The sequence below is a fragment of the Pinus tabuliformis genome, chromosome 5_2 (genome assembly GCF_031772625.1).
Source record: "Pinus tabuliformis cultivar Carrire ecotype Pingquan chromosome 5_2, CPIR1, whole genome shotgun sequence".
NCBI lineage: Eukaryota > Viridiplantae > Streptophyta > Pinopsida > Pinales > Pinaceae > Pinus > Pinus tabuliformis.
In genome coordinates, this window is record NC_142306.1 from 982,001,283 (window position 1) to 982,022,307 (window position 21,025).

Sequence of the window (21,025 nt, forward strand, 5' to 3'; positions counted from 1 at the left end):
CGTGTTGCCTCAAATTTGTTAATAGCATACATCAATGATCGGTAATCAAAAGGTTTATCCCATGTTCAACTTCAAATCATTTATTCACAAGGTGTAGACTCCTACCTTTGGTGGATTTAGATTGAAGACCTTGGATTGTAGTATAATTCCTCTTTATGCTACCACTTGAGTTACATATACAATACAACCTACCTATATGACATTGTTACTTTTAAAGCATTGGTTTGTACACCTTATAGTTCCTTATGCTCTCCTGATGTACACCAAAACATAGATCCACTTTGTATTTTATCATGGATATCATCTATATTTTACATGGATACACTATGTATCTTATACTTGGCATAATTTCTACATTTTATATACTTCATATATACATAGTATGCTTGATTTGGTAGCCATGTTTTTTCACCCATGAGCATGGGTAAAAACCCATATTAGGGAATGGAGTCATATGATATTTATGGTTTCTATTGTAGGTACTTTTCTTATGTAAATTTCACTAGAGTCCACTTGGTCCCACTTAAGAACTTCCTCCTTTGTTTTATAATTTACTGTAACCATTAGCTTCCCTTATGAATTTGTAAATTAAGTGGCATTCGTTATTGCATCATTTGACACCATCCTTTAATTCCCACATGGCCTTTATAGTGATCAATTGTAGTCATTTCTCATCTTGAAGCATGTTAAAAAATAAAATTTCAAAACCTACATGATCTTTTCCTTAAAGGAAGGTGCATGTGCATGCTCTTTGTCCATGAGAAATGTGCATGTACCTTGAAAAATTATGCATAAAAAATAAATGTTGGAATATAACCCACTTCTAAGAATTTTTTATAGGATCTAAACACTTATACCAAACAAAAACCCATTACCAACTACCTCAACCAATTCTAGGACTATAAAATGAGGTTAATGTTAGAGAAGAAGAAATAAGTAGAGCCACCATATTGGCACCCTCATGCTATAGTAGTAGTAAGTGTTTGCGAATCTGAGCTTTTATGACCTTATTATCCTAGAAACCGTATTTTCCAAGTTATTTCTTCTTCCATTGATTTTAGGTTTAAACTTCCCATTTTTTTCAATCCTTTCTTTCAAATAAATGGAAGTCCAAAAGTTGTCCTAAGTGACCTGGGATTAGAGGAACCCAAAAAATTATTACAAAAGGTGTTAGCAATGAAATAACATGTACATTTGTAATATGTTGCTAGTCTTAGTAAAATGAGGATCTCTCTTAGACCTCCCCACCTTTGAAAAATATGTAATTGTTCTTCTTTGATTATTGATTTCAATTTGTATTTTAATGTGTGAATTAACTAACTATAAGTTAGTTAGAGTTTGTTGTATTTATCCTTTCTTTCTTTATAACTGATTCCACTAATAATGGCTATTTTTTATTTACATTTAGGTTTCATAGATTGGATAGGACTAATAACAAGTATAATAGTATTAATGTATATAATACATCTCACGTCAATCATATAAATTAGGTCTTTGATTTCTTCAACTAATATTTAGTTACTACAAGTAGTGAATTATTTCTTTTGGGAAAATAAGTTTGGTATTCTTCACCTTGCTCTATGATTGTTTAATTGTAGCTATTATGATGTTTTTTCACACAATAGATGGGCTATGAATCCTTGACCATCATTTATTATTGAAATAAACTACCTTAGAATCTTATTGAATATTGTTAATCCTTAAACAAGTACTCAAACCAACCTATTGAAACTTTGTAAGCGTCTCTAGCATCCAAGTCAGATGGGAACCATGATTAGGTTTTGCACACTAAAAATGTGTGTTAAGGAATAAACATGGAAAGGGGGGAACACCAATATTAATACCTAATTTGAATTTCTTGAACTTATGCACCATCAAAAACACCTAAAAGCCACTATAGAAACTCTCTCTAAGGTTCCTTTAGTGTTTTGCTTGAATAGGAGCACCATTATGAGGTCTTGTGCATCATGGATGTGTATCAATTTTATGATCATATTAAAAGGAGGGAAACAAGGTCCTCTATCCATAAAAATTTCTTTTGAGGCTTTAGCACCATTGATGAGACCTTGAACCACACAATTTGACATTTGTTTACTATCAGTTTCCTCCAAGTGTGTTATAGGTACCATAACTAAGTTAGCTATGTACCAAGAATGGGTTTAGATGTATAACTAGGGTCACAAGAGGGCAACAAGGGTCTCATTCTTCTACAAGATGCTTCTTGGTATTAATTTCAATGAAAAACACCTAGAATCCATAATACATTCTCTTTCTTGGGCATGCGTTCAAATATGAGTGGCTTACTAGGGGACTATATAATATTTTTAGTAACACGTATGGGTGTTTGCATCTTGACAAATTTCAATGAAGTATAACAAGTTGCTTAGGAATTTAACAAATATTCTTGGGCTTAATCACTGTGAAAGATGCATTGAAACACCAAATAGGACTTTTCTATCTGTAATTTGGACTATAAGTGGGATATGGCTACAATAATTGGTTTTTGGTTGTAATGATTGGTCTAGGAGCCTAGACCATAGTCAAATGTAAAACAAGAGCCTTACAGAATAAAATTAATATTCTAGACCTCAAGCATTGTGAAAAAGACCTTCAATCACAATGCATGCCCTCTTTGTGAAGTCTTTGATTATTGAGTGTTACTTGAGGCACCATTAGGTGATTTTGCACAAACAAGATGGATCTAGGGGCTTTGGTTATGATTGATAAAGGAAATTTGGTTGTTTTCCTTTGAAAGAAGGTTTCAGTGCTAAATATTTCTTTTTTAAACATGTCAAGGTGTTCGAGTTTTGCATATTTTTCATTTTATGTGAAAAATGATGCATGCATGTTATCAACAAACATATTCCTATAAATTAAAAAAAAAAATGAGATCGCCTTTTTTTCTCTATGTGTTGGATGAGTGAGATACTTTGGATTTAGCTTTAGTTTCATAAACCTTGTGGCTTATTTTTCAACTCCTTATTATTAGAAGTTACATGTGTGTAACTTCTAATGAATATGTATGGACATATTGGAAAAAGAAAACAAAAAATTAAAGAGTTGAAAAATAAGCCACTAGATTTATATATATATATATATATATATATATATATATATACACACACACCAATAAAAAAAAATGAAAACAATAATTATATATACACACCGATTAAAAAATGGAACATATATATATATATATATATATATTCCATTTTTTTATTGGTGCATATATCATAACTCTAGAATACATAGGTCTTCTATTTATGGCATAATATTTTAACATTCTTATCCATTTGTAAATCCTTTTATATCATGCATAAGTACCAACTGAGACCTACACACTAAATTGAAAAAAATATTAATTATGTTGTGCATGTACCTTGAATCATTCGTTATATTTCTAAGTATTCATTATAATTAACTCGTCACTAAAAAGAATCAATAACTTGTACCAACTCATAAATGAAATAGAAAAATCATTTATAACAATAATGATATAATACCCTTAATAACCTCTTAAATAAAATTTAGATAATTAATAAAATTACTAAAATTAATTAAAATTTTAATAAATCTTAGATTATTCATGTTATGTGATCAACTTTTATACTTGATTTTGTGATGGAATTATATCTCTTGTTTAATTAATTTCATAATTAATAAATATTTATAATTATAATTAACTGAAAATCCATAACTCCGAGTGCGATAGTAAGACCATTTAATTGACCTATGCCTGTTTGAATAGCATCAGTTAAACCTGTCTCTATTTGATAGAAAGTGATATGATCCTTATAAGATTCATCCTCAGAATTAAGATTATCAGAATGAGAAGGTTCATTCTCATAATAAAATTGAAGAACATCTAGAGTGTACATGTCTTCATCCATAGGACGCCAAGTGCCACGATCAATTGGAAGTTCTATTCTATCTGAACTATTCATTTGCAGATAATATCCACATTCTTTACAAACACTTTGATTCTCTCTCAAGAATCTGAGATATAGTAAGTTCTCGCAATTATCGCATTGAGCCCATAACTTCTTAATTTTAGCGTAATCAATACTTTTATTCTTGTTTTTCTCCGTCTCATTGGCATCCTTACTATCCCTTTCGACCGAATTTTTTAGTAATGCAGTTATTTTACGCTTGTCTTCGAACCACTCCTTTATAGACATAGAGTTTTCCTTCCATATAAAGGTGAAAATTGTTACTTTTCCTATCTTATTTTGTATGAAGAGAAGTCGTATAAGTATAAATACAATGATGAAAATTATTAATCAATAGTGGAATGAATCATTGAGAAATCATTTCCATTCATTATTGATTAGGAATCTGAAGTATCAATCCGGGATTATGATAGAATACTTTATTCTATTATAAAGAAAGATTCTCTCCTATACCGCGATGGAAAGGAATTTTCATTTAAAATACAACATCTTTTGGGCTAGAAGGGATTTGAACCCTTGACTTCACGGTCCGGAACCATGAGCTCTGATCCGCTGAGCTACCAACCCTATCGAATGATCTATAAGATCATTGTAAAGGATGAATAGGATTCGTTATCGAATGCTTGACCCAATTTTTTTTTCATAAATAACTCTGTTTGAGATATTTAACCTTGGAAATATCTATATATCAATATCATAGACCTCGTGCTCTAGAGATTCAATATTCTAGAAATTAAATATCCAACGAGGTAGGACCATCTTGATGAAGATAACAGATCGGTCTTCTGTACTATAAATATGGATCGATTTCAACAAGTCGAACACCCATATTCCAAAAATCCTGAGAGAAAAGTAATTACACGATCAAACTATTGGAACAAGATAAGCTAAAAACTCAAAGCCACTATTTGGTCTGGGTTTGAATCCCTCAGTTCTTTTTTTTTCTTCAAGAGCTCACCAGGTGAATTTTGGAGTTCCTCAGCCCCAACTAACCGGAATCCCATCCAATAAAACGGAAGAATTATAAATCTCCAAGATAATAGATAGGAATACTGCAAATAGAGCCATTGCAAAACCCATAAGAGGAGTAGTTCCCCATCCAGGAGCTACTTTACCATATTCTGAATTAAGCGGCTTTAAGGTCGTTCCTACAAGGGTTTCTTTTGGCGTGGTTTTGGAAGTATCATCAATGGTCTGTGTAGCCATAGAAACTATTGTATTGGTTGAGATCTGTTAACTTTGTTATTATATGGTAAACATACCATGATATTGGGATCACCTAATAATGGAAACTGCAACCTTAGTCACCATCTCCATATCTTGTTTACTTGTAAGCTTTACTGGTTATGCCCTATACACCGCCTTTGGGCAACCCTCTAAACAACTTAGGGATCCTTTTGAGGATCACGAGGACTAATTGAAAGAATGACCTTCCCTATAGGGAAGGTCATTCTTTCTTTGATGGGAGAGAAAGAATGACGATTTGGAGAAGCAAAATTATTTTCCCCCTTTAGTCGGAAATTCGGGTGGTTCTCGGAAGAAAATAGCGAAAAATATTATCCCTAGGGTCGATACCAACAGGAATGTATAAACCAATGCTTCCATAGATTTGATTTGATCGTAATTTACAATTATGGAGATAGCTTTCGTACTAATATTTATTAGAGAAGAGATAGGAGCAATATCATACCACTTGTCTTTTAGTAGTTGGATCTCCCCACCCCGTCCTGGACCATCGCAAGGAAAACTATAACCAAAATCTTTTTTATCTGGCATTAACCTGGAACCACGCGCATCCAAACAACCTTTAACTAGGATCAATGTAGTTGTATGCAAACCTAGAGAAATAGCATGATGAACCAAAAAGTCTCCAAGACCAATTGTTGAGAACAATGAATTATTATTATCATTAATAGCATTTAACCAACCGGGTAACCATATGCTCTTACCTGCATCGAATGATGGACCACTTGTTGAAGATAGGAGTATATCGAAACCATATAACGTCTTACCATGAGCAGATTGTATCCACTGAGCAAATATGGGCTCGATCAAGATTTGTTTTTCTGGAGTACCGAAAGCAAGCATAACATCATTATGGACATAAAGTCCCAAGGTATGGAAACCTAGTAATAAACTAACCCAACTAAGATGAGATATTATAGCTTCTTTCTGCTCCAACATTCTCGCCAATACATTATCCTTATTCTGTTCCGGGTTATAATCCCTAATGAGGAGATGGATAAAGACATCCCATCCGTTGCATTGATCCAAGGGCTGTTCGTAGTGGGGGGGTCGAAGACCAAGGAGTTATTTTTATTTACACCAAGCATTCTTCTATTCTTATGACTAGATCCAATCTACTGGGCCCTATGGAAAATGAATTGATAGAATTTGATTTCACGTTATTCCTTTAGGGAATAATGAGGAGATCCTATCGATTGATGTTTCCTACAGACCTCCAAAGCATGAAAAGGCTCGAATGGTATGATCCCTCCGTCACCCTACCTAGAATGAAAAGGGTGATCCCGTAGTTCTTGGTCTGTGAAGATGCGTTGTTAGGTGCTCTATTTTCCACATCTAGGCTGAACTTCAACCTGTGCCCGAGAGATAGCCATCCATACACTGATAAGGGATGTATGGATTCTCGAGAAGAGAGGATCCGAGGTGGATAACCACCGGCACTCCCGGACCGCCCAGATCCACAAATGAATAGAAAGTTGGATCTGTATTCAATCTCACCTGAATCGCCCCATCTATCCTCCCGAGGATAAGTTCAGTTCCAAACCCCGGTTCGAACAAACAGGAGGAGTACGCCATGCTAATGTGCCTTGGATGATCGGAACGGAATAAGGATAATGTATTGGCGAGAATGTTGGAGCAGAAAGAAGCTATAATATCTCATCTTAGTTGGGTTAGTTTATTACTAGGTTTCCATACCTTGGGACTTTATGTCCATAATGATGTTATGCTTGCTTTCGGTACTCCAGAAAAACAAATCTTGATCGAGCCCATATTTGCTCAGTGGATACAATCTGCTCATGGTAAGACATTATATGGTTTCGATATACTCCTATCTTCAACAAGTGGTCCATCATTCGATGCAGGTAAGAGCATATGGTTACCCGGTTGGTTAAATGCTATTAATGATAATAATAATTCATTGTTCTCAACAATTGGTCCTGGAGACTTTTTTGTTCATCATGCTATTGCTCTAGGTTTGCATACAACTACATTGATCCTAGTTAAAGGTACTTTGGATGCGTGTGTGTTGTGGGGAAAGTATCCAACACGGAATGACCCTAACCCACTCTAAGGGTGACAGTTCCTTAGCAACAGCTGAAAGCAAAGCTATCTAAAGTTTCTTTTTTATGACATGCAAGAGATAAAAGGAAGAGGTCCACTTACCGATGTCTTGCGCAAATGGTCGATCCAATCTCCTTTGATTGCCGCTTGCTCCCAGCTCCAAGTCTTTTCACGGGCCCAACTACACGAGATCCTGCAAATAAGACAAGAAAAGGAAACTACAAGAAGCATGCATTCATAATCGATTCAAGGATTAGCATAAATCAAAGACGCAAGTAAGACAATACACCATTGAAACACATGCGAATAGAAGAAACCTCAAATGCTTTATTAATATATGGAAGTAAGGTTCAGGCGGTGATACAACCATGAGAGGTCCAATCCAGCATCACCTTCCCGACGGAGAGAAATCTCTTCTTCACCTCCCTCAAGCAATCACCCAATACTCTCAACTGTAAACCAACAGCAATTCTCTGCACAAAATTCCGGCCTCCAGATCCCATGGGATGAGATCCTTATATAGAGTTTTGGAGTGAAGATAAGTCAGCTTGATGTGTGACTTGTTGTGCTCTTCAACTCCAGTTGTTCTTCAGTCCTTCACTCGGAGTTTCTGCCTTCCACTTGGAGTTTTAGAACCTCTTAACTCATCATTAGGCGAATCTTCTGATCCAAGTGTCATTTTAGAAGCTTCCTGGGCACTGGCACATTGAGAAAAGATTCCTCCACATGTCCAAGTACGCTCAGCGCAGGTAGCCTTTGTCCTACTTGCTATGCAACACAGGTAGCCTTTGGAGCAGCTGCTTTGATCCAAAATTGACCTGTTTTTGAGTGTTTTTCAGTGGAGAACTGATCTGAAGTGCTGTGGTTTGCTGACCTTGTTCCTCTAGGGGTAGGAACAACATGTTTAGGGACTTTGGATCCCTCAGATTATTGACATTTCATGCTCCATGCTGTAAGGCACAAAAATGTCTATAACAGTTGCCCCCTAAAGTATGAGGTCGTTTATCGAGTGAAATGCTTTATTAGGAGGATCCGAAGTTCATTCAATCGTCGGGAGGTGACCTGTAACAAAATACAATACAATACATTATCTTTGCATACTTTCTTTTCATGATCTAGCTGATGCGGGCATTTCCCATGCTCAGCTTTATAAATACATTTGCTGTACATAAACAGACGACCGTCTGATAATAGACTGATAATTCTCTGCTTTTTAATTATCATCCTTTTAGTAGGATGATCATCTGTTGCACATGTCTATGTTTTTATCTCCTGAATATATATCGCAGCCCGGATGGATGAAACTAGATCCGGGGTCTTCAAACTTGTCCGATCTTCACTCTAGTACAAGTCGATCCATGTGAGAATTTCCTGAAGTCGAACATGGAAAGACATCGCTTGATTACCAGTCAATAATGTAAACCGTTAACAAGCGCGAGAGGAATCACCGATAATGATGATGACCCTCAAGGTACTGCAGCACAATTCACGTGGCGTGAATATAGGATCTGACGTCGAACACCACGCAAAGTCTTCCGGTCGAAGGTCATTAATGTATACCTATCGCCGGAAGTGAGAAACTTGCCATTGAGGCATGCAAGCTTCAAAGTACTGAGGGGGTGTTCCTAGATCAACTTCTTGGATAATGAGCTGATGTCGACAAGAAGCGATCCGTCAAAGGAGGGCCTTAATGAATCCCACATCAGTGACACGGAACGGAGCTAGTGATGATGGTGAAAACGATATGTGAAATATAATTCAGGGTGGCGGTCATGGAAGGATGAAAGATGATGTATGGTAGTGGATGGGACCCGGTTGACACTTTCTGAATGACATCTCTTGAACATATAACGACACTGATGTGATGGATTGGTAGCATTACCCCATGTATGGATGGTATGGCGAGACCATGGTGAAGGGACCGGTGAATGATAATAACCCAACCCGATATTTACGGAGGCAAAAGTGTCATGTTCAAGAGCGACTTGCTACCATTAAGCTTTGAGGTTCTCCCAATTTTTCCCCAGTCATTTCTGACCAGTACCTCTTTATTTTTGTCAAGCTTGAGGAGGATAACATATGCTTGTTCTATAACCTACCCTTCGGGCAAGCCCATCGCTATGTTTTAACGAGCCTAACGATAGGGAAACTCGTTCTCGTCTAAAGACAAGTTTGTCGCTATCTAATATTTTAACGAGCCCAGCGACAACGACAACTCGGTCCTTTTCATTTTTAGAGAGTCTGAAAAGGGTACATAAAGTGGACTCCAGGGGTCCTTTTTCGTCATCTAATCCCTTAAGTCCGAAAAAGTATAAAACAATACAGAAGGGATGAATGTTCGATATCTTTATCGAGCCGAACTAGACAAGCGCTCGATCTTTTTGTGCAATAATCCCTCAGGTCCAAAAAAGATTAAAATCTAGAGGAGGGATAGCTCTTCCGGTCCTTTTAACGAGCTGGAAGGCCAAAACTCGGCAAACTTTTCATATTTTACGAGTCAGTGAAAAGAGCTCAAAGAAGACTCGTCTTTTGAGGAACGAGTGATAAACAGGGATAGCAGCAGATTCCAGGTACAGGTTGGAATTTTCCAATCACGACAGTATTACAAGGATGGCTAAGTGAAATCACTCTTCGCAGCTGTTCCTCAAAATAGGTAAACAATCAAGTGGATGTGAATGATCGGCCAAATGAAAAGTGGAGGTGATGGTGCACAAACACGACCAAGGCTTTTATGGCTGATGAATTTACGGTCTCAAATGGTTATTTACCGGTTCATTTTTCTTAGTGAGCTTGAACTTTGGGGGAAGCTTGCTCACATGATTATGTTTATTTTTTAACGAGCATGAATTTCCGCATTAAAACTGCTCGGTTTTGCGTTTATTTTTTAACGAGCATGAACTTTGCCAAAACTGCTCATGTTTGCGTTTATTTTTTAACGAGCATGAACACTTGCGAAAACTGCTCGGTTTTTACCAGTCATAAAGTAGGAAGGTCTCATGGAAGATCGCTATTTTTTAAAGAGCTTCATCTCCCTACGTATTGCTCCATATCCTCTCTTTGTGCAAGCCGGGTATCGGCCTATCCTACGGGTTAGAGGGGTTAGTCCTACCTAAAACTAAAAATCCGCCCGCGCTTGCATTCCAAGAGGTTTGCATGCCCCCAGGTGTAAGTCTAATTTCAAGGTCGCCCCTACTTATCCGTCAAAAACCCTTGTTTTCAACGGGTGAGGCTTACCTCTTTCAGGTTATCCAAAGATTGTTTTGCTAATCTTTCAAACAGAACTTTCTTCGGCGACGCCGACTAGGCGACGGTGAATGACGTTGCTCCGCCACACACTTAACTTTAACAAAAGAATCTTTTTCCAGAACAACCCCATCCCTAACAGCCCCTTCTGAGAGTCCAACTCTCTCTTTGTCTTCTTGTCCTTCTTCTCCACGAAGATGGCTCAGAGGAAGATTCACAAAGATGAAGGAGGGGGACGGGGTACGGACTAGTCATATTCTTCCGCGGAAATTCTACTTTACACCCAAGGTTTTTTCTGCCTCCAGAGCAGACCAGGATGCATGCCCCCTGGGTTCCGGCCTTCCTTTCCCGAATCACTCGCATTCATCAGGAAGAAGAACCGGAGGAAGAGACCTTTCTTGATCAAAAAGACCATCGAGGATAGGTATGTGACTACTTGCGATGCGTGATCCCGGAAGTGAAAGTTGGTCTACGAGCTTGACCATCCTTCCTTCGTATGGAAAACACATTATTCGAAAGAGTGAGGAGACTATTGCTTCCATGCAATATATGTAGTCTCGTCCAAGGAGTAGGTTATAATCCAAGGGTCCTTGGACGACCATCAAATTCATCTTGACAACCTTCCCTTTCAATGTAATAGGCACATTAGGTAGAATCCCTAATGGTCGACTGGTTCCTTTGTCAAAACCCGAGAGATTCCTTATCTCAGGCAAAAGCGCTGGGCAACCCAGTGCTTTCCAAGCAATAGAGGACAGGATACTCACAGACGCCCCTTCATCAATGATAGTCCCAGCCATCACCATTTTGTATATTTGGACTATAATTCTAAATGGTATACTGGCTGGTAACCGGGGTCTGCCTAGTTGGTTCCAATCAAAGGACACAACCAGGTTGCTTGGTGGTGGGACCGAATATACGGCCGGGTATGATCCTGACGACGCTCCTTCCTGCGATAAAGGAGTGGGCACATTGCCCTGATGTTCATCAGAATCAGTGTTAATGAAAAGAATCTGGACGGTGTCATCCTTACTCTCTTCGGTAGGGGTGTTAGCTGAAGATGAATCCTCAGTGACTGTGGTATTTGAAGATGAAACTTCTGAAGGGAGAACCGGGTCAACTGCCGTTTCGACCTTTGGACTTTCGTCCGGTCCGGATTCAGTAGGTTCACTTTCAGTGACTGACACTTCAGCTGGCCCTATGAGCGGGGCAGCTGTATTTTCGACCAACGAAGGACTTGGCGCGAGTTTTTGGTATCCAGGAGGAAGTAGCAACGGTGCAACCGGTTGATCTTCCAAAACTCTCTTTGCTTCGTCTAAAAAGGGACAACGGCGGAGGGTGTGATTGCCTTCACACAGTTCGCAGGGGAATCTCATTCCCCTTCGTCGTCTAGGACCTTCACTTTCGTTGGTCGACGGTAAGCATTCAACCTGGCTGTCAGAGGTTGACGCTTCCGAACTGTGCAAACGAGGGGACCAGTCCCTTAGTATCCGGGGAATACTGGGACAATCACGGTGGAGGTGGTCTCCTCTACATATGACACATGGCGATTTGGGCCCGGTTCGTGCTGTGTGTGGGTTTTCGTTAGATACCTTCTGCTTGCCCCCAGGCGCCTTTGGCTCCTTCTGCTTCTTTTCTTTCTTCTTCTTTTCCTTCTTCTTTTCTATGGGAGCCGCGCTTTTGGCGGCTTGACCTTTCGAAGAAGAAGGATCGGAGGAAGGCTCATAAGAAGTGGAAGGCTGGAGGGTAGTTCTAGACTGGTCTAACTGTTGACTCGACTGTTCAGGAACCGTGGTGGTCTGAACTACAGTGGTTGAGAATAGCCAAACTGGCAGGCCAATTGTCAGTCCTGGAAGCGACAATGTGGCCATGTGGGGCGCACCAACTTCTCCCCAAGAGGAGAAAGGACTAGGGGTCCCATCATGTGGGATCCCTTGGTTGGTGTGTTCCATGTTCTCAACCTTAAGATCAACGTAGGAATCAGGGGTAATTATGTTCCGTTTAGAATGAATTTTATATGACGACGCTTTAGACACAACTTGCTTTTTCACTTTTTAAGAGTCGAGAAAAAGCTAAAGATGACTCTAGTCTCCTTCAATGTATTAACGAGCCCGAAGTGACAAATGATCGGATGGACTTTTTCAGTTATAGAGTTTGAAAAAGGCCAAAAGAAACTACTCTGGAGTTCTAGGCAGAGGGTGTGCCAAACCTTTCGCGAAACCACAGAATACGTTTTACGGTACGAGTGGTCGATCTTCGTGAATGCTGTGTTCACTGCATCGCGATCAGTAGGGCGGCCGACACGGCTTCCTATGGATAAAGGCTTTGTTCCTATAGGGGTCCCCCAATATACGCGACGGTACGCGGGGGCACAAATCCGTATTAGTGCTATCGTCCCTCAGGAGGAATCACCCACCTTCGTAGAGATCGACAGTCACTATGTTTAACGACGCCGGTTCACGTCTCTACCTAGACCTCTACTATGTTTCGTTATGTTTCAAAGCGTTGTTAGATAAATTCAGTTCTTTTTAGGTTGATCTTGCTTAGCAGTTTGCCTTTATGGATCACCACGTGATGTATGATACAACTCCTAAATGCAGTCTAAGAATGATAAGCAAGCTTTTTCAATTCTTTCAACTTATGAAAATCTTAACTACTGAAGGAAAAGAAAGACATCATCTTTTCAAACAGATCATAGAGCACACACTGATGCACTTTTCCTAAATCGACATGCAAACTGTCAAAATGCACATGCACAATGCAAGTATTTCTTTTCTTCTCTCTTAATGTTTGGTGTATGACAAAAAGAAAGCTGTTGTACGATTTCGAATTCAACTTCAAGCGAAAGCAAACAAGTATTTGTCCAATAATCAAAAGAACACCTTAATATTCACTTGTTTCAAACACAAGAAATACTGAAATTCGAACCATATAACGAAAGCAAATGCTCAAGCAGCTATGAACAGCAATAAACTAGCTCTTAGAATCACAACGACACTTTCTCACAGGTCTAGATCCAAGAGGTCACAACAAGACTAGTTTACTTTCGCTATGGGAAACTGTGAATGAAAGCAAGAAATACAATAAGAACAATCACGGTTTCTTCATACAACTGAGGCGGAATGATGGCAAAGAAAGGTAGTTTCAGCTGGGTATACAGGTTGACAGCAGGCTGCAAAAACAATATTGAAAACTGGGCAACAGACAGTGGGGAACCCCAGTTGCACAAGGCAAAACTGGATCAGCGCAGGTACTGCACTGTCAATCTGACATGCAGCGTAGGTAGCCCCTTCGGGACCTGCATTGCAGCGCAGGTAGCCTTTGCTACAGCTGCACTGATGAGACAACTCTCGTCTCACTCAGATTCCGGGTCACAGTTTGCTCAAAAATCAACAGTTTTTGGCCAAATCAGAAGCTATCAGTCAAGTATACACTAGAGGATGATTGAGGAAGATGAACACTATCACAAAGAGCTAAAAAGAGTCCTTGTGGATCAGCTCTTTAAATCATGAACATGCCCAGCACTGGGCTAGAGTAGCTGCCCTCTACTTTGCATTCGAAGGATTCGAATACAGTTCGATTCGGTACTCCCTTTGTTCAAGAGATAAATAGCAAGAATACACAAGCTACCAACAAGACACGATCCCCAGTGGAGTCGCCAGTCTGTTGTGGGGGAAAGTATCCAACACGGAATGACCCTAACCCACTCTAAGGGTGACAGTTCCTTAGCAACAGCTGAAAGCAAAGCTATCTAAAGTTTCTTCTTTATGACATGCAAGAGATAAAAGGAAGAGGTCCACTTACCGATGTCTTGCGCAAATGGTCGATCCAATCTCCTTTGATTGCCGCTTGCTCCCAGCTCCAAGTCTTTTCACGGGCCCATCTACACGAGATCCTGCAAATAAGACAAGAAAAGGAAACTACAAGAAGCATGCATTCATAATCGATTCAAGGATTAGCATAAATCAAAGACGCAAGTAAGACAATACACCATTGAAACACATGCGAATAGAAGAAACCTCAAATGCTTTATTAATATATGGAAGTAAGGTTCAGGCGGTGATACAACCATGAGAGGTCCAATCCAGCATCACCTTCCCGACGGAGAGAAATCTCTTCTTCACCTCCCTCAAGCAATCACCCAATCCTCTCAACTGTAAACCAACAGCAATTCTCTGCACAAAATTCTGGCCCCCAGATCCCATGGGATGAGATCCTTATATAGAGTTTTGGAGTGAAGATAAGTCAGCTTGATGTGTGACTTGTTGTGCTCTTCAACTCCAGTTGTTCTTCAGTCCTTCACTCGGAGTTTCTGCCTTCCACTTGGAGTTTTAGAACCTCTTAACTCATCATTAGGCGAATCTTCTGATCCAAGTGTCATTTTAGAAGCTTCCTGGGCACTGGTACATTGAGAAAAGATTCCTCCACATGTCCAAGTACGCTCAGCGCAGGTAGCCTTTGTCCTACTTGCTATGCAACGCAGGTAGCCTTTGGAGCAGCTGCTTTGATCCAAAATTGACCTGCTTTTGAGTGTTTTTCAGTGGAGAACTGATTTGAAGTGCTGTGGTTTGCTGACCTTGTTCCTCTAGGGGTAGGAACAACATGTTTAGGGACTTTGGATCCCTCAGATTATTGACATTTCATGCTCCATGCTGTAAGGCACAAAAATGTCTATAACAGTGTGGTTCCAGGTTAATGCCAGATAAAAAAGATTTTGGTTATAGTTTTCCTTGCGATGGTCCGGGACGGGGTAGTACTTGCAATATCTCGGCCTGGGATGCTTTTTATTTAGCAGTTTTCTGGATGTTGAATACTATTGGATGGGTTACTTTCTATTGGCATTGGAAGCATATAACATTATGGCAGGGTAATGTAGCACAATTTAATGAGTCTTCCACTTATTTAATGGGATGGTCAAGAGATTATCTATGGTTAAATTCTTCACAACTTATTAATGGATACAATCCTTTTGGTATGAACAGTTTATCTTTGAATAGTGAGCATTCTAGCTGTATTGTATGCGGAATCAACTGGTTCGGATTGATCCTAACCATACCATATCAGGTGATTATGAAATGAATCACTTCCCCCCCCCCCCTTTTTTTTTTGAAAAGGAACAAAGAGATCACAGTTTAAAGTTCATTATAAAAATAAATTAAAAAGAGGATCTTCCGCTATGAGATCAACCTTCCGCTACGACATCAACAATGCCATAAGCTTGGGCTTCTGTTGCTGACATAAAAACATCTTTGTTCAGGTCCCGTTGAATTACCTCTCCGGGTTGGTCCGTTCTTTCTATATAACATCTGGTTATGTAATCGCGAAGCATTGTTACATGTTTCAATTCGTTATGAAAATATGCAGCCGATCCGTCATAATAGGAACTAGCAGGTTGGTGGATCATAACCCTAGCGTGAGGTAATGCTATACGTTTAGGCATTTCTCCCCTGATTAGGATGAAAGATCCCATTGAAGCAGCTACCCCCATGCATATTGTATGTACATCTGGTACTATTGCTTGCATCATATCGAAAAGACCTACCCCTGGTATCACTGATCCACCGGGACAGTTGATAAATGAGAAAATATCTTTATTTGAATCTTCTGCACTCAAATATACCATGAGACCCATGAGTTGATTTGAAATCTCGTGATTGATATCCTGAGCCAAAAAAAGTAACCCATACTGGACCAGGATCCACAGAAACAAGATATAGGACTGATGTCGTTCATCAGTTCATCATATCAGATCAATAATCACTTTCTTTTCCGTATACTCTCCCTGATATCGGTTGCTATTCGTGTGGACTTACGCATTCGATCAGATCATATCTCAGATAGATATGGATATATATCTCCCTCAACATAGGTCTTCGAAATGATCTTGGACAACCCCAACAAAAGCACGAAAGCCAGGATCTTTCATTAAATTGATTCCTGTTCAAATTCGAACAATGTATAACCACATGGATAAGCTCACATTAACCCGTCAATTTCGAATCCAATTTGTGATTTGGAGGAATGATATATCGAGATATCAAGAAGGAATTAGCATGTAATAATGTCGATTCATACAAAAAGAGTATTTCTTCAGGCACTGTACTTATAGGATGTGAATAGAGAAGGAAGAGGGAATCCCGAAGATTTTGCATAATATTTTTGACCGAAAAGGACAAATAGGATTCATTAGTGTTTGGTTAGAATACGAAAATGTGTTTGACTTAATTGGTTCCAGTTACTCTTTGAGACATAATGTATAAAGGAAGGGAATATTAATATTATCGAACAACGAGAATAATCCAATTTATCTTACTTCGAAACAAAAAAAAAATTGAACGAGAAGCCGTATGAGGTGCAAATCTCATGTACGGTTTTGTAGAGTGACAATGAAGAAAACTTATCTGTCAACTTTTCCACTATCACCCCCAAAAAACCAAACTCTGCCTTATGTAAAGTTGCCAGAGTACGATTAACCTCTGGATTTGAAATCAGTGCTTATATACCTGGTATTGACCATAATTTACAAGAACATTCTGTAGTATTAGTAAGAGGAGGAAGGGTTAAAGATTTACCCGGTGTGAGATATCACATTGTTCGAGGAACCCTAGATGCTGCCGAAGTAAAAGATCGTCAACAAGGGCGTTCTAGTGCATTGTATATTCTTACTTATCTAATACTTGTATCATTTCATGATGATGCCATGTGAATTGCTAGGAACATGTTAAGTATATAGCTAACCTAATAACGAACGTTTTGTAAGGGGACTAGAGCAGGCTACCGTGAAAAAAAAACACGATCTTATTTTTCATTGGAACTATTATATGTCCAAGGTTCAATATCGAAATCATTTTCGAAGTTTTCCCTGATTGTTTCAACAGAAAATTCAAAAATACCTTGACCTTATTAGAACGGGTTCAAGTCAAATAGCAATGATTTGAAACAATTTTTTATACATTATTTTGTAAACCTAAGGACTTGATCGTATAGATATGTAAAATACAGGATTTCCAATCATAGCAAAAGAAAGAAAGGGAACGGATACTCAATTGAGAGTGAGTAAACAAAATTATATGCATAAAGAATATATCTCATCTATGCAGATATAATAATGTGGAAAGCCGTATTCGACGAAAGTTGTATGTACGGTTTGGAGGGAGATATTTCATACCTTTAGAGATCCACCCTACAATATGGAGTAAAAAAGCAAAAATAAATGATTTTCAGCTTTTATGAAATAGATTCTTGAACCTTTTTCACACTCATGTCATGGTGAAGTACTGCAGAAAAAAAAAAACTGCAAAATCCGATCCTATTTATCATAATCGATTAGTTAACATGGTGGTTAACCGTATTCTTAAAAACGGAAAAAATTCATTGGCTTATCGAATTCTTTATCGAGCCATCAAAAAGATTCAACAAAAGACGGATAAAAATCCACTATCTGTTCTACGCCAAGCAATACGTAGAGTAACTCCCAATGTAACAGTAAAAGCAAGACGTGTGGGTGGATCGACTTATAGAGTTCCCACTGAGATAAGATCAACCCAAGGAAAAGTACTTGCCATTCGTTGGTTATTAGGGGCATCTCGAAAACGTCCGGGTCGAAATATGAATTTCAAATTGAGTCATGAATTAATGGATGTTGCTAGAGGGAATGGCAATGCTATACGCAAAAAGGAAGAGACTCATAGAATGGCAGAAGCCAATAGAGCTTTTGCACATTTTCGTTAACTCATAAACAGGATCGAGATCTACCTATCTATATAGTGGATTTATATATTCTGATAAACTAGAAATTGATTCCCGTTCAGATCGGACAATATGTTTATCGGAACAAAAGAGAAAAAATAAAAAGAAAAAAGCATAACTTATAAGGAGATCCAATTGGTAATATATAATAAAAATAAATATATTATCAATTCTTGGATCCAAGAATTCTTCTATAGTCTGAGCGATACAATGAAAGCTTTTCTAATTCTTTTAGCAACCGATCTATGTATTGGGTTTCATTCACCCCATGGTTGGGAACTGATGATCGATTCGATCTCTGAAAGTTATGGATTTGCCCATAATGAACGAATCATATCTGGTCTTGTTTCAACTTTTCCAGTCATCTTAGATACGATTCTTAAATATTGGATCTTCCGTCGTTTCAATCGTATATCTCCTTCACTTGTAGTAATTTATCATTCGATGAATGAATAAAGAATAGGTAGGTTGTTTTCTCCGACCGAAACAATTGAAACAGAATAATAAAGTGTTTTCCGTGTTCAGGAATTAGCTATTCCTCCCCTTCATTCTTCTCCTGGTGCGAGACTTCCGATTTCTTATTTTTAGGTTTGGTTGAATCAATATAGTAGCATAATTTTTGACAGGTAACTATGATAGCTACCTACTCTCACCCCAAAAATGATTTGGAACCAATAATTGAACCATGCAAAATAGAAATACTTATGAATGGGCGAAAAAGATGACTCGGTTAATTTCCGTCCTGGTCATGATACATATCATAACTCGGACATCCATTTCGAATGCATATCCCATTTTTGCACAGCAGGGTTATGAAAATCCCCGAGAAGCCACTGGACGTATTGTATGTGCCAATTGTCACTTGGCAAAAAAACCTGTGGATATTGAGGTTCCACAATCCGTGCTTCCCAATACCGTATTTGAAGCAGTTGTTAAGATCCCCTATGATATGTAGATGAAACAAGTTCTTGAAGTTTACCTACTACAGTACCGGCGTGAATATGATCTCCACCGGACATACGCAATGCTTTAGCCAGTACCCCGAAATGCATACCATGATTTCTTTGTCTGTCAATAACTGCATGCATCACACGATGAATGTGAAGAAGTAGGCCGTTGTCTCGGCAATAATGAGCCAAAGAAGTATTTGCGGTAAAACCTCCCGTCAGGTAGTCATGCATAACGATAGGAACTCCCAATTCTCTTGCAAATATTGCCCTTTTCATCATTTCTTCACATGTACCTGCAGTAGCATTCAAATAATGTCCCTTAATTTCACCCGTCTCAGCCTGAGCCTTATTAATTGCTTCCGCACAAAAGACAAAATGATCTCTCCAGCGCATGAATGGTTGGGAATTTACGTTCTCATCATCCTTAGTAAAATCGAGTCCACCACGGAGACATTCGTAAACTGCTCTACCATAGTTTTTGGCTGATAGACCCAATTTTGGTTTGATAGTACATCCCAATAAAGGACGACCATATTTGTTCAATTTATCTCTTTCAACTTGGATACCATGAGGTGGACCGTGAAAAGTTTTGGAATAAGAAGGGGGAATCCGCAAATCTTCCAAACGTAGAGCCCGTAAGGCCTTGAATCCAAATACATTACCTACAATGGAAGTGAACAAGTTAGTAACAGAACCTTCTTCGAAAAGGTCTAAGGGGTAAGCTACATAGGCAATAAATTGAGTCTCCTCTCCAGGAACGGGCTCGATGTCATAGCATCGCCCCTTGTAACGATCGAGACTAGTAAGTCCATCGGTCCAAACAATGGTCCATGTACCGGTGGAAGATTCAGCAGCTACTGCTGCTCCCGCTTCTTCAGGTGGCACCCCGGGTTGAGGAGTTACTCGGAATGCTGCCAAGATATCTGTATCTTTGGTCTGATATTCAGGAGTATAATAAGTTAATCTGTAATCTTTAACACCAGCTTTGAATCCGACACTAGCTTTAGTCTCTGTTTTTGGTGACATAAGTCCCTCCTTTATTAATAATTATGAGAGAAAGGTCATGAATATCAAGTTTCATATTTCACAGATGATCTGGACATAATTTTGAAGTATTTTCGGTTTTAGTTATGGATAAATTGGTTCTAGTTATAGATAAATCGAAGACTTCCTCGTGATCCTTATTCATATCCATCTACCTACTTCATATTCCAAATATGGATGAATTTAAACTTTTCAATAAAGTTGGATTTTACCAAGGTGGTAACTTCCATTTATTATTTACTGGTCTGATCGACCCAATATGGAACATTTTTTTTTTTTTTATTGATGATATTGGCAAAATCATATTTATATATTCTTCATGGAAATTATTTCCATTTTTGTATGAGAAAAAATCCTCTTGTTCTTGGGGTTTCCACACGTGTAGAAAAAAATGTGGGACGTATTGCTCAAATCATTGGCCCAACACTGGATGTCTCTTTTCCTCCAGGTAATATGCCTAATATTTACAATTCATTGATAGTTAAGGGTCAAGGTACAGCCGGTCAAGAAATTCAGGTTACTTGTGAGGTACAACAATTATTAGGAAATCATAAGGTTAGAGCTGTAGCTATGAGTGCTACAGATGGTTTGACAAGAGGAATGAGAGTGATTGACACGGGAGCTCCTCTAAGTGTTCCAGTTGGTGGAGCTACTCTCAGACGAATTTTCAATGTTCTTGGAGAACCTGTCAGTAATTTGGGTCCTGTAGATGCTTGCATAACATCTCCTATTCATAGACCTGCTCCCGCCTTTACAGAGTTGGATACAAAATTATCCATCTTCGAA

The 21,025-nt window shown here is 38.7% G+C and overlaps 1 non-coding gene across 1 annotated transcript; it reads right to left on the reverse strand.

The window, feature by feature from the left end:
- Positions 1–4,443: 4,443 nt before the first annotated feature.
- TRNAR-CCG (transfer RNA arginine (anticodon CCG)) lies at positions 4,444–4,517 on the reverse strand. The gene has a single exon. It is a non-coding gene; the product is annotated as a tRNA-Arg (tRNA).
- Between the last annotated feature and the right edge of the window lie 16,508 nt (positions 4,518–21,025).